Consider the following 21801-nt stretch of genomic DNA (forward strand, 5'->3'; position numbering starts at 1 on the left):
TAACACTGATATATCCCGCAACCCTCACTGTAACACTGATATATCCCACACCCCTCACTGTAACACGGATATATCCCACACCCCTCACTGTGACACTGATATACCCCACACCCCTCACTGTAACACTGATATATCCCACACCCCTCACTGTAACACTGATATACCCCACACCCTCACTGTAACACTGATATACCCCACACCCCTCAATGTAACACTGATATACCCCACACCCCTCACTGTAACACTGATAAACCCCACACCCCTCAATGTAACACTGATATACCCCACACCACTCACTTTAACACTGATATACCCCTCACGCCTCACTGTAACACTGATATACCCCTCAGCCCTCTCTGCAACACTGATATACCCCACACACCTCACTGTAACACTGATATACCCCACACCTCTCACTGTAACACTGATATACTCCACACCCTCACTGTAACACTGATATACCCCACACCCCTCACTGTAACACTGATATACACCACACCCCTCACTGCAACACTGATATACCCCACACCTCTCAGTGTAACACTGATATACCCCACAACCCTCACTGCAACACTGATATACCCCACACCCCTCACTGTAACAATGATATACCCCACACCCCTCACTGTAACACTGATATACCCCACACCCCTCACTGTAACACTGATAAACCCACATCCCTCACTGTAACAATGATATACCCCACACCTCTCACTGTAACACTGATATACCCCACACCCCTCACTGTAACACTGATATACCCCACACCCCTCACTGTAACACTGATATACCCCACACCCCTCACTGTAACACTGATATACCCCACACCCCTCGCTGTAACACTGATATACCCCACACCACTCACTGGAACAATGATATATCCCACACCCCTCACTGTAACACTGATATACCACACAACCCTCACTGTAACAGTGATATACCCAACACCCCTCACTGTAACACTGATATACCCCACACCACTCACTGGAACAATGATATACTCCACACCCTCACTGTAACACTGATATATCCCACATCCCTCACTGTAACACTGATATACCACACACCCCTCACTGCAACAGTGATATACCCCACACCCCTCACTGTAACACTGATATACACCACACCCCTCAATTTAACACTGATATACCCACCACGCCTCACGGTAACACTGATATACATCACACCCGTCACTGTAACACTAATATACCCCACACCCCTCAAAGTAACACTGATATACCGCACACTCCTCACTGTAACACTGATATACCCCACACCCCTCACTGTAACACTGATCTATCCCGCACCCCTCACTGTCACACTGATATACCCCACACCCTCACTGTAACACTGATATACCCCACACCCCTCACTGTAACACTGATAAACCCCACACACCTCAATGTAACACTGATATACCCCACACCCCTCACTGTAACACTGATATACCCCACACCCCTCACTGTAACACTGATAAACCCACACCCCTCACTGTAACAATGATATACCCCACACCTCTCACTGTAACACTGATATACCCCACACCCCTCACTGTAACACTGATATACCCCACACCCCTCACTGTAACACTGATATACCCCACACCCCTCACTGTAACACTGATATACCCCACACCCCTCACTGTAACACTGATATACCAAACACCCCTCACTGCAACACTGATATACCCCACACAACTCACTTTAACACTAATATACATCATACCCCTCACTGTAACACTGATATACCCCACACCCCTCACTGTAACACTTATATACCCCACACCCCTCACTGTAACACTGATATACCCCGCAACCCTCACTGTAACACGGATATAACCCGGACCCCTCACTGTAACACTGATATACCCCGCACCCCTCACTGTAACACTGATATATCCCGCAACCCTCACTGTAACACTGATATATCCCACACCCCTCACTGTAACACGGATATATCCCACACCCCTCACTGTGACACTGATATACCCCACACCTCTCACTGTAACACTGATATATCCCACACCCCTCACTGTAACACTGATATACCCCACACCCTCACTGTAACACTGATATACCCCACACCCCTCAATGTAACACTGATATACCCCACACCCCTCACTGTAACACTGATAAACCCCACACCCCTCAATGTAACACTGATATACCCCACACCACTCACTTTAACACTGATATACCCCTCACGCCTCACTGTAACACTGATATACCCCTCAGCCCTCTCTGCAACACTGATATACCCCACACACCTCACTGTAACACTGATATACCCCACACCTCTCACTGTAACACTGATATACTCCACACCCTCACTGTAACACTGATATACCCCACACCCCTCACTGTAACACTGATATACACCACACCCCTCACTGCAACACTGATATACCCCACACCTCTCAGTGTAACACTGATATACCCCACAACCCTCACTGCAACACTGATATACCCCACACCCCTCACTGTAACAATGATATACCCCACACCCCTCACTGTAACACTGATAAACCCACATCCCTCACTGTAACAATGATATACCCCACACCTCTCACTGTAACACTGATATACCCCACACCCCTCACTGTAACACTGATATACCCCACACCCCTCACTGTAACACTGATATACCCCACACCCCTCACTGTAACACTGATATACCCCACACCCCTCGCTGTAACACTGATATACCCCACACCACTCACTGGAACAATGATATATCCCACACCCCTCACTGTAACACTGATATACCACACAACCCTCACTGTAACAGTGATATACCCAACACCCCTCACTGTAACACTGATATACCCCACACCACTCACTGGAACAATGATATACTCCACACCCTCACTGTAACACTGATATATCCCACATCCCTCACTGTAACACTGATATACCACACACCCCTCACTGCAACAGTGATATACCCCACACCCCTCACTGTAACACTGATATACACCACACCCCTCAATTTAACACTGATATACCCACCACGCCTCACGGTAACACTGATATACATCACACCCGTCACTGTAACACTAATATACCCCACACCCCTCACCGTAACACTGATATACCGCACACTCCTCACTGTAACACTGATATACCCCACACCCCTCACTGTAACACTGATCTATCCCGCACCCCTCACTGTCACACTGATATACCCCACACCCTCACTGTAACACTGATATACCCCACACCCCTCACTGTAACACTGATAAACCCCACACACCTCAATGTAACACTGATATACCCCACACCACTCACTTTAACACTGATATACCCCTCACGCCTCAGTGTAACACTGATATACCCCTCAGCCCTCTCTGCAACACTGATATACCCCACACACCTCACTGTAACACTGATATACCCCACACCTCTCACTGTAACACTGATATACACCACACCCCTCACTGCAACACTGATATACCCCACACCTCTCAGTGTAACACTGATATACCCCACAACCCTCACTGTAACACTGACATACCCCACACCCCTCACTGTAACACTGATATACCCCACACCCCTCACTGTAACAATGATATACCCCACACCCCTCACTGTAACACTGATAAACCCACACCCCTCACTGTAACAATGATATACCCCACACCTCTCACTGTAACACTGATATACCCCACACCCCTCACTGTAACACTGATATACCCCACACCCCTCACTGTAACACTGATATACCCCACACCCCTCGCTGTAACACTGATATACCCCACACCACTCACTGGAACAATGATATATCCCACACCCCTCACTGTAACACTGATATACCACACAACCCTCACTGTAACAGTGATATACCCCACACCCCTCACTGTAACACTGATATACCCCACACCACTCACTGGAACAATGATATACACCACACCCCTCAATTTAACACTGATATACCCCACACCCCTCACTGTAACACTGATATACATCACACCCGTCACTGTAACACTAATATACCCCACACCCCTCACCGTAACACTGATATACCGCACACTCCTCACTGTAACACTGATATACCCCGCACCCCTCACTGTAACACTGATCTATCCCGCACCCCTCACTTTCACACTGATATACCCCACAAGCCTCACTGTAACACTGATAAACCCCACACCCCTCACTGGAACACTGATATACCCCACACCCCTCACTGTAACACAGATATACCCCACACCCTCACTGTAACACTGATATACCCCACACCCCTCAATGTAACACCGATATACCCCACACCACTCACTGTTACACTGATAGACCCCACATCCCTCACTGTAACACTGATATACACCACACCCCTCACTGTAACACTGATATACCCCACATCCCTCACAGTAACACTGATATACCCCACATCCCTCACTGTAACACTGATATACCCCACACCACTCACTGTAACACTGATATACCCCACAGCCCTCCCTGTAACACTGATATAGCCCACACCCCTCACTGTAACACAGATATACCCCACACCCCTCACTGTAACACTGATATACTCCACACCCCTCAATGTAACACTGATATACTCCACACCCCTCACTGTAACACTGATATACCCCACATCCCTCACTGTAACTCTGATGTATCCCACACCCCTCACTTTAACACTGATATACTCCACACCCCTCACTGTAACACTGATATACCCCACACCCCTCACTGTAACACTGATATACACCACACCCCTCACTGTAACACTGAAATATTCCACACCCCTCACGGTAACACTGATATACCCCACATCCCTCACTGTAACTCTGATGTATCCCACACCCCTCACTTTAACACTGATATACTCCACACCCGTCACTGTAACACTGATATACCCCACATCTTTCACTGTCACACTGAAATATTCCACACCCCTCACTGTAACACTGATATAACCCACATCTCTCACTGTAACACTTGGAAACACCACACCCCTCACTGTAACACTGATATACCCCACATCTCTCACTGTCACACTTCGATATACCCCACACCTCTCACTGTAACACTGATACACCCCACATCCCTCACTGTAACACTGATATACTCCACACCCGTCACTGTTACACTGATATACTCCACACCCGTCACTGTAACACTGAAATACCCCAGACCCCTCACTGTAACACTGATATACCCCGCACCCCTCACTGTAACTCTGATATACCCCACACCCCTCACTGTAACACTGATATACACCACACGTCTCACTGTAACACTGATATACCCCTTACCCCTCACTGTAACACTGATATACCCCACACCCCTCAATGTAACACTGATATACCCCACATCTTTCACTGTCACACTTCGATATTCCCCACCCCTCTCACTGTAACACTGATATACCCCGCACCCCTCACTGTAACACTGATATACCCCACACCCCTCACTGTTACACTGATATACCCCTCACACCTCACTGTAACACTGATATACCCCACACCCCTCACTGTAAAACTGATATACACCACACCCCTAACTGTAACACTGATATACCCCTCACCCCTCACTGTAGCACTGATATACCCCACACCCCTCACTGTAACACTGATATACCCCACACCCCTCACTGTAACACTGATATACCCCAGACCCCTCACTTTAACACTGATATACCCCGCACCCCTCACTGTAACACTGATAGACCCCACACCCCTCACTGTAACACTGATATACCCCACATCTCTCACTGTAACACTGATATACTCCACATCCCTCAATGTAACACTGAAAAACTCCACACCTCACTGTAACACTGATATACCCCACATCTCTCACTGTAACACGGATATACCCCACATCTTTCACTGTCACACTTCGATATACCACACACCTCTCACTGTAACACTGATATACTCCACACCCCTCACTGTAACACTGATATACCCCACATCTCTCACTGTAACACTGATATACACCACGCGTCTCACTGTAACACCGATATACCCCACACCCCTCACGGTAACACTGATAAACCCTACACCCCTGACTGTAACACTGATATACCCCTCAACCCTCACTGTAACACTGATATACCCCACACCCCTCACTGTAACACTGATATACCCCAGACCCCTCACTTTAACACTGATATACCCCGCACCCCTCACTGTAACACTGATATACCCCACATCCCTCACTGTAACACTGATATACCCCACATCTCTCACTGTAACACTGATATACTCCACATCCCTCAATGTAACACTGAAAAACTCCACACCTCACTGTAACACTGATATACCCCACATCTCTCACTGTAACACGGATATACCCCACATCTTTCACTGTCACACTTCGATATACCCCACACCTCTCACTGTAACACTGATATACTCCACACCCCTCACTGTAACACTGATATACCTCACACCCCTCAATGTAACACTGATATACCCTACACACCTCACTGTAACACTGATATACCCCACACCCCTCACTGTAACACTGATATACCAAACACCCCTCACTGTAACACTGATATACCCCACACCACTCACTGGAACAATGATATATCCCACACCCGTCACTGTAACACTGATATACCACACACCCCTCACTGTTACACTGATATACCCCACCACTCTCACTGTAACACTGATATACCCCACACCCATCACTGTAACACTGATATACCCCACACCCCTCACTGTAACACTGATATTCTCCACACCCCTCAATGTAACACTGATATACTCCACACCCCTCACTGTAACACTGATATACCCCACACCCATCACTGTAACACTGATATACCCCACACCCCTCACTGTAACACTGATATACTCCACACCCCTCACTGTAACACTGATATACCGCTCACCCCTCACTGTATAATTGATATACCCCACACCCCTCACAGTAACACTGATATACCCCACATCTCTCACTATAACACTGATATACCCCACATCTTTCACTGTCACACTTCGATATACCCCACCCCTCTCACTGTAACACTGATATACCCCACACCCCTCACTGTAACACTGATATACCCCACACCCCTCACTGTTACACTGATATACCCCTCACCCCTCACTGTAACACTGATATACCCCACACCCCTCACTGTAAAACTGATATACCCCACAAACCTCACTGTAACACTGATATACCCCTCACCCCTCACTGTAACACTGATAGACCCCATACCCCTCACTGCAACACTGATATACCCCACATCTCTCACTGTAACACGGATATACCCCACATCTTTCACTGTCACACTTCGATATACCCCACACCTCTCACTGCAACACTGATATACTCCACACCCCTCACTGTAACACTGATATACCCCACATCTCTCACTGTAACACTGATATACACCACACGTCTCACTGCAACACTGATATACCCCTCAGCCCTCTCTGCAACACTGATATACCCCACACACCTCACTGTAACACTGATATGCCCCACACCTCTCACTGTAACACTGATATACTCCACACCCTCACTGTAACACTGATATACCCCACACCCCTCACTGTAACACTGATATACACCACACCCCTCACTGCAACACTGATATACCCCACACCTCTCAGTGTAACACTGATATACCCCACAACCCTCACTGCAACACTGATATACCCCACACCCCTCACTGTAACAATGATATACCCCACACCCCTCACTGTAACACTGATATACCCCACACCCCTCACTGTAACACTGATAAACCCACATCCCTCACTGTAACAATGATATACCCCACACCTTTCACTGTAACACTGATATACCCCACACCCCTCACTGTAACACTGATATACCCCACACCCCTCACTGTAACACTGATATACCCCACACCCCTCACTGTAACACTGATATACCCCACACCCCTCGCTGTAACACTGATATACCCCACACCACTCACTGGAACAATGATATATCCCACACCCCTCACTGTAACACTGATATACCACACAACCCTCACTGTAACAGTGATATACCCAACACCCCTCACTGTAACACTGATATACCCCACACCACTCACTGGAACAATGATATACTCCACACCCTCACTGTAACACTGATATATCCCACATCCCTCACTGTAACACTGATATACCACACACCCCTCACTGCAACAGTGATATACCCCACACCCCTCACTGTAACACTGATATACACCACACCCCTCAATTTAACACTGATATACCCCACACACCTCAATGTAACACTGATATACCCCACACCCCTCGCTGTAACACTGATATACCCACACCACTCACTGGAACAATGATATACCCCACACCCCTCACTGTAACACTGATATACCCCACACCCTCACTGTAACACTGATATACCCCACACCCCTCACTGTAACACTGATAAACCCCACACACCTCAATGTAACACTGATATACCCCACACCACTCACTTTAACACTGATATACCCCTCACGCCTCAGTGTAACACTGATATACCCCTCAGCCCTCTCTGCAACACTGATATACCCAACACACCTCACTGTAACACTGATATACCCCACACCTCTCACTGTAACACTGATATACACCACACCCCTCACTGCAACACTGATATACCCCACACCTCTCAGTGTAACACTGATATACCCCACAACCCTCACTGTAACACTGACATACCCCACACCCCTCACTGTAACACTGATATACCCCACACCCCTCACTGTAACAATGATATACCCCACACCCCTCACTGTAACACTGATATACCCCACACCCCTCACTGTAACACTGATAAACCCACACCCCTCACTGTAACAATGATATACCCCACACCTCTCACTGTAACACTGATATACCCCACACCCCTCACTGTAACACTGATATACCCCACACCCCTCACTGTAACACTGATATACCCCACACCCCTCACTGTAACACTGATATACCCCACACCCCTCGCTGTAACACTGATATACCCACACCACTCACTGGAACAATGATATATCCCACACCCCTCACTGTAACACTGATATACCACACAACCCTCACTGTAACAGTGATATACCCAACACCCCTCACTGTAACACTGATATACCCCACACCACTCACTGGAACAATGATATACACCACACCCCTCAATTTAACACTGATATACCCCACACCCCTCACTGTAACACTGATATACATCACACCCGTCACTGTAACACTAATATACCCCACACCCCTCACCGTAACACTGATATACCGCACACTCCTCACTGTAACACTGATATACCCCGCACCCCTCACTGTAACACTGATCTATCCCGCACCCCTCACTTTCACACTGATATACCCCACAAGCCTCACTGTAACACTGATAAACCCCACACCCCTCACTGGAACACTGATATACCCCACACCCCTCACTGTAACACAGATATACCCCACACCCTCACTGTAACACTGATATACCCCACACCCCTCAATGTAACACCGATATACCCCACACCACTCACTGTTACACTGATAGACCCCACATCCCTCACTGTAACACTGATATACACCACACCCCTCACTGTAACACTGATATACCCCACATCCCTCACAGTAACACTGATATACCCCACATCCCTCACTGTAACACTGATATACCCCACACCCCTCACTGTAACACTGATATACCCCACAGCCCTCCCTGTAACACTGATGTAGCCCACACCCCTCACTGTAACACAGATATACCCCACACCCCTCACTGTAACACTGATATACTCCACACCCCTCAATGTAACACTGATATACTCCACACCCCTCACTGTAACACTGATATACCCCACACCCCTCACTGTAACACTGATATACACCACACCCCTCACTGTAACACTGAAATATTCCACACCCCTCACGGTAACACTGATATACCCCACATCCCTCACTGTAACTCTGATGTATCCCACACCCCTCACTTTAACACTGATATACTCCACACCCGTCACTGTAACACTGATATACCCCACATCTTTCACTGTCACACTGAAATATTCCACACCCCTCACTGTAACACTGATATAACCCACATCTCTCACTGTAACACTTGGAAACACCACACCCCTCACTGTAACACTGATATACCCCACATCTCTCACTGTCACACTTCGATATACCCCACACCTCTCACTGTAACACTGATACACCCCACATCCCTCACTGTAACACTGATATACTCCACACCCGTCACTGTTACACTGATATACTCCACACCCGTCACTGTAACACTGAAATACCCCAGACCCCTCACTGTAACACTGATATACCCCGCACCCCTCACTGTAACTCTGATATACCCCACACCCCTCACTGTAACACTGATATACACCACACGTCTCACTGTAACACTGATATACCCCTTACCACTCACTGTAACACTGATATACCCCACACCCCTCAATGTAACACTGATATACCCCACATCTTTCACTGTCACACTTCGATATTCCCCACCCCTCTCACTGTAACACTGATATACCCCGCACCCCTCACTGTAACACTGATATACCCCACACCCCTCACTGTTACACTGATATACCCCTCACACCTCACTGTAACACTGATATACCCCACACCCCTCACTGTAAAACTGATATACCCCACACCCCTAACTGTAACACTGATATACCCCTCACCCCTCACTGTAGCACTGATATACCCCACACCCCTCACTGTAACACTGATATACCCCACACCCCTCACTGTAACACTGATATACCCCAGACCCCTCACTTTAACACTGATATACCCCGCACCCCTCACTGTAACACTGATAGACCCCACACCCCTCACTGTAACACTGATATACCCCACATCTCTCACTGTAACACTGATATACTCCACATCCCTCAATGTAACACTGAAAAACTCCACACCTCACTGTAACACTGATATACCCCACATCTCTCACTGTAACACAGATATACCCCACATCTTTCACTGTCACACTTCGATATACCACACACCTCTCACTGTAACACTGATATACTCCACACCCCTCACTGTAACACTGATATACCCCACATCTCTCACTGTAACAGTGATATACACCACGCGTCTCACTGTAACACCGATATACCCCACACCCCTCACGGTAACACTGATGAACCCTACACCCCTGACTGTAACACTGATATACCCCTCAACCCTCACTGTAACACTGATATACCCCACACCCCTCACTGTAACACTGATATACCCCAGACCCCTCACTTTAACACTGATATACCCCGCACCCCTCACTGTAACACTGATATACCCCACACCCCTCACTGTAACACTGATATACCCCACATCTCTCACTGTAACACTGATATACTCCACATCCCTCAATGTAACACTGAAAAACTCCACACCTCACTGTAACACTGATATACCCCACATCTCTCACTGTAACACGGATATACCCCACATCTTTCACTGTCACACTTCGATATACCCCACACCTCTCACTGTAACACTGATATACTCCACACCCCTCACTGTAACACTGATATACCTCACACCCCTCAATGTAACACTGATATACCCTACACACCTCACTGTAACACTGATATACCCCACACCCCTCACTGTAACACTGATATACCAAACACCCCTCACTGTAACACTGATATACCCCACACCCCTCACTGTAACACTGATATACTCCACACCCATCAATGTAACACTGATATACTCCACACCCCTCACTGTAACACTGATATACCCCACACCCATCACTGTAACACTGATATACCCCACACCCCTCACTGTAACACTGATATACTCCACACCCCTCACTGTAACACTGATATACCGCTCACCCCTCACTGTATAATTGATATACCCCACACCCCTCACAGTAACACTGATATACCCCACATCTCTCACTGTAACACTGATATACCCCACATCTTTCACTGTCACACTTCGATATACCCCACCCCTCTCACTGTAACACTGATATACCCCACACCCCTCACTGTAACACTGATATACCCCACACCCCTCACTGTAAAACTGATATACCCCACAAACCTCACTGTAACACTGATATACCCCTCACCCCTCACTGTAACACTGATAGACCCCATACCCCTCACTGCAACACTGATATACCCCACATCTCTCACTGTAACACGGATATACCCCACATCTTTCACTGTCACACTTCGATATACCCCACACCTCTCACTGCAACACTGATATACTCCACACCCCTCACTGTAACACTGATATACCCCACATCTCTCACTGTAACACTGATATACACCACGCGTCTCACTGTAACACCGATATACCCCACACCCCTCACGGTAACACTGATAAATCCCACACCCCTCACTGTAACACTGATATACCCCACACCCCTCACTGTAACACTGATATACACCACACGTCTCACTGTAACACTGATATACCTCACACCCCTCACAGTAACACTGATATAACCCACACCCCTCAATGTAACACTGATATACCCCGCACCCCTCACTGTAACACTGATATACCTCACACACCTCAATGTAACACTGATATACCCCACACCCCTCACTGTAACACTGATATACACCACACCCTTCACTGCAACACAGATATACCAAACACCCCTCACTGTAACACTGATATACCCCACACCCCTCACTGTAACACTCATATACCCCACACCCCTCACTGTAACACTGATATACCCCACACCCCTCACTGTAATACTGATATACGCCACACCCCTCACTGTAATACTGATATACCTCTCACCCTTCACTGTAACACTGATATACGCCACACCCTTCACTGAAACACTGATATACCCCAGACCCATCACTGTAACACTGATATACCCCGCACCCCTCACTGTAACACTGATATACCGCTCACCCCTCACTGTATAATTGATATACCCCACACCCATCACTGTAACACTGATATACACCACACCCCTCACAGTAACACTGATATACCCCACATCTCTCACTGTAACACTGATATACCCCACATCTTTCACTGTCACACTTCGATATACCCCACCCCTCTCACTGTAACACTGATATACCCCACACCCCTCACTGTAACACTGATATACCCCACACCCCTCACTGTAACACTGATATACCCCAGACCCCTCACTTTAACACTGATATACCCCTCACCCCTCACTGTAGCACTTATATACCCCACACCCCTCACTGTAACACTGATATACCCCAGACCCCTCACTTTAACACTGATATACCCCGCACCCCTCACTGTAACACTGATAGACCCCACACCCCTCACTGTAACACTGATATACACCACAGCCTCACTGTAACACTGATATACCACACACCCCTCACTGTAACACTGATATACCCCACATCTCTCACTGTAACACTGATATACTCCACACCCCTCAATGTAACACTGAAAAACTCCACACCTCACTGTAACACTGATATACCCCACATCTCTCACTGTAACACGGATATACCCCACATCTTTCACTGTCACACTTCGATATACCCCACACCCCTCACTGTAACACTGATATACTCCACACCCCTCAATGTAACACTGATATACTCCACACCCCTCACTGTAACACTGATATACCCCACATCCCTCACTGTAACTCTGATGTATCCCACACCCCTCACTTTAACACTGATATACTCCACACCCCTCACTGTAACACTGATATACCCCACACCCCTCACTGTAACACTGATATACACCACACCCCTCACTGTAACACTGAAATATTCCACACCCCTCACGGTAACACTGATATATCCCACATCCCTCACTGTAACTCTGATGTATCCCACACCCCTCACTTTAACATTGATATACTCCACACCCCTCACTGTAACACTGATATACCCCACATCTTTCACTGTCACACTGAAATATTCCACACCCCTCACTGTAACACTGATATACCCCACATCTCTCACTGTCACACTTCGATATACCCCACACCTCTCACTGTAACACTGATACACCCCACATCCCTCACTGTAACACTGATATACTCCACACCCGTCACTGTTACACTGATAGACTCCACACGCGTCACTGTAACACTGAAATACCCCAGACCCCTCACTGTAACACTGATATACCCCGCACCCCTCACTGTAACTCTGATATACCCCACACCCCTCACTGTAACACTGATATACACCACACGTCTCACTGTAACACTGATATACCCCTTACCCCTCACTGTAACACTGATATACCCCACACCCCTCAATGTAACACTGATATACCCCACATCTCTCACTGTAACACTGATATACCGCTCACCCCTCACTGTATAACTGATATACCCCACACCCCTCACTGTAACACTGATATACCCCACACCCTTCAATGTAACACTGATATACTCCAGACCCCTCACTGTAACACTGATATACCCCACATCTCTCACTTTAACACTGATATACCCCACATCTTTCACTGTCACACTTCGATATACCCCATACCTCTCACTGTAACACTGATATACCCTACACCCCTCACTGTAACACTGATATACACCACACGTCTCACTGTAACACTGATATACCTCACACCCCTCACAGTAACACTGATATAACCCACACCCCTCAATGTAACACTGATATACCCCGCACCCCTCACTGTAACACTGATATACCTCACACACCTCAATGTAACACTGATATACCCCACACCCCTCACTGTAACACTGATATACACCACACCCCTCACTGCAACACAGATATACCAAACACCCCTCACTGTAACACTGATATACCCCACACCCCTCACTGTAACACTCATATACCCCACACCCCTCACTGTAACACTGATATACACCACACCCCTCACTGTAATACTGATATACGCCACACCCCTCACTGTAATACTGATATACCTCTCACCCTTCACTGTAACACTGATATACGCCACACCCTTCACTGAAACACTGATATACCCCAGACCCATCACTGTAACACTGATATACCCCGCACCCCTCACTGTAACACTGATATACCGCTCACCCCTCACTGTATAATTGATATACACCACACCCCTCACAGTAACACTGATATACCCCACATCTCTCACTGTAACACTGATATACCCCACATCTTTCACTGTCACACTTCGATATACCCCACCCCTCTCACTGTAACACTGATATACCCCACACCCCTCACTGTAACACTGATATACCCCACACCCCTCACTGTTACACTGATATACCCCTCACACCTCACTGTAACACTGATATACCCCACACCCCTCACTGTAAAACTGATATACCCCACACTCCTAACTGTAACACTGATATACCCCTCACCCCTCACTGTAGCACTGATATACCCCACACCCCTCACTTTAACACTGATATACCCCACATCTCTCACTGTAACACTGATATACTCCACACCCCTCAATGTAACACTGAAAAACTCCACACCTCACTGTAACACGGATATACCCCACATCTTTCACTGTCACACTTCGATATACCCCATAATATGGTGGAATTCTGCATTAGGATGGAGAATGAAACAGTAATTTCAGAGACCATGGTCCAGAACTTAAAGAAGGGTAACTTTGAAGGTATGAGGCGTGAATTGGCTAGGATAGATTGGCGAATGATACTTAGGGGGTTGACTGTGGATGGGCAATGGCAGACATTTAGAGACCGCATGGTGAAGTACAACAATTGTACATTCCTGTCTGGCGTAAAAATAAAAAGGGGAAGGTGGCTCAACCGTGGCTATCTAGGGAAATCAGGGATAGTATTAAAGCCAAGGAAGTGGCATACAAATTGGCCAGAAATGGCAGCGAACCTGGGGACTGGGAGAAATTTAGAACTCAGCAGAGGAGGACAAAGGGTTTGATTAGGACAGGGAAAATGGAGTACGAGAAGAAGCTTGCAGGGAACATTAAGGCGGATTGCAAAAGTTTCTATAGGTATGTAAAGAGAAAAAGGTTGGTGAAGACAAACGTAGGTCCCCTGCAGTCAGAATCAGGGGAAGTCATAACGGGGAACAAAGAAATGGCGGATCAATTGAACAAGTACTTTGGTTCGGTATTCACTAAGGAGGATACAAACAACCTTCCGGATATAAAAGGGGTCAGAGGGTCTAGTAAGGAAGAGGAACTGAGGGAAATCTTTATTAGTCGGGAAATTGTGTTGGGGAAATTGATGGGATTGAAGGCCGATAAATCCCCAGGGCCTGATGGACTGCATCCTAGAGTACTTAAGGAGGTGGCCTTGGAAATAGCGGATGCATTGACAGTCATTTTCCAACATTCCATTGACTCTGGATCAGTTCCTATGGAGTGGAGGGTAGCCAATGTAACCCCACTTTTTAAAAAAGGAGGGAGAGAGAAAACAGGGAATTATAGACCGGTCAGCCTGACCTCAGTAGTGGGTAAAATGATGGAATCAATTATTAAGGATGTCATAGCAGTGCATCTGGAAAATGGTGACATGATAGGTCCAAGTCAGCATGGATTTGTGAAAGGGAAATCATGCTTGACAAATCTTCTGGAATTTTTTGAGGATGTTTCCAGTAAAGTGGACAAAGGAGAACCAGTTGATGTGGTATATTTGGACTTTCAGAAGGCTTTCGACAAGGTCCCACACAAGAGATTAATGTGCAAAGTTAAAGCACATGGGATTGGGGGTAGTGTGCTGACGTGGATTGAGAACTGGTTGTCAGACAGGAAGCAAAGAGTAGGAGTAAACGGGTACTTTTCAGAATGGCAGGCAGTGACTAGTGGAGTGCCGCAAGGTTCTGTGCTGGGGCCCCAGCTGTTTACATTGTACATTGTAATGCAGTATCTCCAAATTTGCGGATGATACTAAGTTGGGTGGCAGTGTGAGCTGCGAGGAGGATGCTATTAGGCTGCAGAGTGACTTGGATAGGTTAGGTGAGTGGGCAAATGCATGGCAGATGAAGTATAATGTGGATAAATGTGAGGTTATCCACTTTGGTGGTAAAAACAGAGAGACAGACTATTATCTGAATGGTGACAGATTAGGAAAAGGGAAGGTGCAACGAGACCTGGGTGTCATGGTACATCAGTCATTGAAGGTTGGCATGCAGGTACAGCAGGCGGTTAAGAAAGCAAATGGCATGTTGGCCTTCATAGCGAGGGGATTTGAATACAGGGGCAGGGAGGTGTTGCTACAGTTGTACAGGGCCTTGGTGAGGCCACACCTGGAGTATTGTGTACAGTTTTGGTCTCCTAACTTGAGGAAGGACATTCTTGCTATTGAGGGAGTGCAGCGAAGGTTCACCAGACTGATTCCCGGGATGGCGGGACTGACCTATCAAGAAAGATTGGATCAATTGGGATTGTATTCACTGGAGTTCAGAAGAATGAGAGGGGACCTCATAGAAACGTTTAAAATTCTGACGGGTTTAGACAGGTTAGATGCAGAAAGAATGTTCCCAATGTTGGGGAAGTCCAGAACCAGGGGTCACAGTCTGAGGATAAGGGGTAAGCCATTTAGGACCGAGATGAGGAGAAACTTCTTCACCCAGAGAGTGGTGAACCTGTGGAATTCTCTACCACAGAAAGTAGTTGAGGCCAATTCACTAAATATATTCAAAAGGGAGTTAGATGAAGTCCTTACTACTCGGGGGATCAAGGGTTATGGCGAGAAAGCAGGAAGGGGGTACTGAAGTTTCATGTTCAGCCATGAACTCATTGAATGGCGGTGCAGGCTAGAAGGGCTGAATGGCCTGCTCCTGCACCTTTTTCTATGTTTCTATGTTTCTAACTCTCACTGCAACACTGATATACCCCACATCTCTCACTGTAACACTGATATACCCCACATCTCTCACTGTAACACTGATATACACCACGCGTCTCACTGTAACACCGATATACCCCACACCCCTCACGGTAACACTGATAAACCCCACACCCCTCACTGTAACACTGATATACCCCACATCTCTCACTGTAACACTGATATACACCACGCGTCTCACTGTAACACCGATATACCCCACACCCCTCACTGTAACACTGATATACCCCAGACCCCTCACTTTAACACTGATATACCCCGCACCCCTAACTGTAACACTGATATACCCCACACCCCTCACTGTAACACTGATATACCCCACATCTCTCACTGTAACACTGATATACTCCACATCCCTCAATGTAACACTGAAAAACTCCACACCTCACTGTAACACTGATATACCCCACATCTCTCACTGTAACACGGATATACCCCACATCTTTCACTGTCACACTTCGATATACCCCACACCTCTCACTGTAACACTGATATACTCCACTCCCCTCACTGTAACACTGATATACCTCACACCCCTCAATGTAACACTGATATACCCTACACACCTCACTGTAACACTGATATACCCCACACCCCTCACTGTAACACTGATATACCAAACACCCCTCACTGTAACACTGATATACCCCACACCACTCACTGGAACAATGATATATCCTACACCCGTCACTGTAACACTGATATACCACACACCCCTCACTGTTACACTGATATAACCCACCACTCTCACTGTAACACTGATATACCCCACACCCATCACTGTAACACTGATGTACCCCGCACCTCTCAATGTAACATTGAAAACCCCGCACCCCTCACTGTAACACTGATGTACCCCACACCCCTCACTGTAACACTGATATACCCCACACGCCTCACTGTCACACTTCGATATACCCCACACCCCTCACTGTAACACTGATATACCCCACATCCCTCACTGTAACACTGATATAACCACACCCCTCATTGTAACATTGATGTACCCCACATCTCTCACTGTCACACTTCGATATACCCCACATCCCTCACTGTAACACTGATATACCCCACACCCCTCACTGTAACACTGATATACTCCACACCCCTCAATGTAACACTGATATACTCCACACCCCTCACTATAACACTGATATACCCGACATCCCTCACTGTAACACTGATATACCGCTCACCCCTCACTGTATAATTGATATACCCCACACCCATCACTGTAACACTGATATACACCACACCCCTCACAGTAACACTGATATACCCCACATCTCTCACTGTAATACTGATATACGCCACACCCCTCACTGTAATACTGATATACCTCTCACCCTTCACTGTAACACTGATATACGCCACACCCTTCACTGAAACACTGATATACCCCAGACCCATCACTGTAACACTGATATACCCCGCACCCTTCACTGTAACACTGTCATACCGCTCACCCCTCACTGTATAATTGATATACCCCACACCCATCACTGTAACACTGATATACACCACACCCCTCACAGTAACACTGATATACCCCACATCTCTCACTGTAACACTGATATACCCCACATCTTTCACTGTCACACTTCGATATACCCCACATCTCTCACTGTAACACTGATATACACCACGCGTCTCACTGTAACACCGATATACCCCACACCCCTCACGGTAACACTGATAAACCCCACACCCCTCACTGTAACACTGATAAATCCCACACCCCTCACTGTAACACTGATATACCCCACACCCCTCACTGTAACACTGATAGACCCCACACCCCTCACTGTAACACTGATATACCCCACACCCTCACTGTAACACTGATATACCACACACCCCTCACTGTAACACTGATATACCCCACATCTCTCACTGTAACACTGATATACTCCACACCCCTCAATGTAACACTGAAAAACTCCACACCTCACTGTAACACTGATATACCTCACATCTCTCACTGTAACACGGATATACCCCACATCTTTCACTGTCACACTTCGATATACCCCACACCCCTCACTGTAACACTGATATACTCCACACCCCTCAATGTAACACTGATATACTCCACACCCCTCACTGTAACACTGATATACCCCACATCCCTCACTGTAACTCTGATGTATCCCACACCCCTCACTTTAACACTGATATACTCCACACCCCTCACTGTAACACTGATATACCCCACATCTTTCACTGTCACACTGAAATATTCCACACCCCTCACTGTAACACTGATATACCCCACATCTCTCACTGTCACACTTCGATATACCCCACACCTCTCACTGTAACACTGATACACCCCACATCCCTCACTGTAACACTGATATACTCCACACCCGTCACTGTTACACTGATAGACTCCACACCCGTCACTGTAACACTGAAATACCCCAGACCCCTCACTGTAACACTGATATACCCCGCACCCCTCACTGTAACTCTGATATACCCCACACCCCTCACTGTAACACTGATATACACCACACGTCTCACTGTAACACTGATATACCCCTTACCCCTCACTGTAACACTGATATACCCCACACCCCTCAATGTAACACTGATATACCCCACATCTCTCACTGTAACACTGATATACCGCTCACCCCTCACTGTATAACTGATATACCCCACACCCCTCACTGTAACACTGATATACCCCACACCCCTCAATGTAACACTGATATACTCCAGACCCCTCACTGTAACACTGATATACCCCACATCTCTCACTGTAACACTGATATACCCCACATCTTTCACTGTCACACTTCGATATACCCCATACCTCTCACTGTAACACTGATATACCCTACACCCCTCACTGTAACACTGATATACACCACACGTCTCACTGTAACACTGATATACCTCACACCCCTCACAGTAACACTGATATAACCCACACCCCTCAATGTAACACTGATATACCCCGCACCCCTCACTGTAACACTGATACACCTCACACACCTCAATGTAACACTGATATACCCCACACCCCTCACTGTAACACTGATATACACCACACCCCTCACTGCAACACAGATATACCAAACACCCCTCACTGTAACACTGATATACCCCACACCCCTCACTGTAACACTCATATACCCCACACCCCTCACTGTAACACTGATATACCCCACACCCCTCACTGTAATACTGATATACGCCACACCCCTCACTGTAATACTGATATACCTCTCACCCTTCACTGTAACACTGATATACGCCACACCCTTCACTGAAACACTGATATACCCCAGACCCATCACTGTAACACTGATATACCCCGCACCCCTCACTGTAACACTGATATACCGCTCACCCCTCACTGTATAATTGATATACCCCACACCCATCACTGTAACACTGATATACACTACACCCCTCACAGTAACACTGATATACCCCACATCCCTCACTGTAACACTGATATAACCACACCCCTCATTGTAACATTGATGTACCCCACATCTCTCACTGTCACACTTCGATATACCCCACATCCCTCACTGTAACACTGATATACCCCACACCCCTCACTGTAACACTGATATACTCCACACCCCTCAATGTAACACTGATATACTCCACACCCCTCACTATAACACTGATATACCCGACATCCCTCACTGTAACACTGATATACCGCTCACCCCTCACTGTATAATTGATATACCCCACACCCATCACTGTAACACTGATATACACCACACCCCTCACAGTAACACTGATATACCCCACATCTCTCACTGTAATACTGATATACGCCACACCCCTCACTGTAATACTGATATACCTCTCACCCTTCACTGTAACACTGATATACGCCACACCCTTCACTGAAACACTGATATACCCCAGACCCATCACTGTAACACTGATATACCCCGCACCCTTCACTGTAACACTGTCATACCGCTCACCCCTCACTGTATAATTGATATACCCCACACCCATCACTGTAACACTGATATACACCACACCCCTC

This window comes from Pristiophorus japonicus, chromosome 20, assembly GCF_044704955.1.
Source record: "Pristiophorus japonicus isolate sPriJap1 chromosome 20, sPriJap1.hap1, whole genome shotgun sequence".
NCBI lineage: Eukaryota > Metazoa > Chordata > Chondrichthyes > Pristiophoridae > Pristiophorus > Pristiophorus japonicus.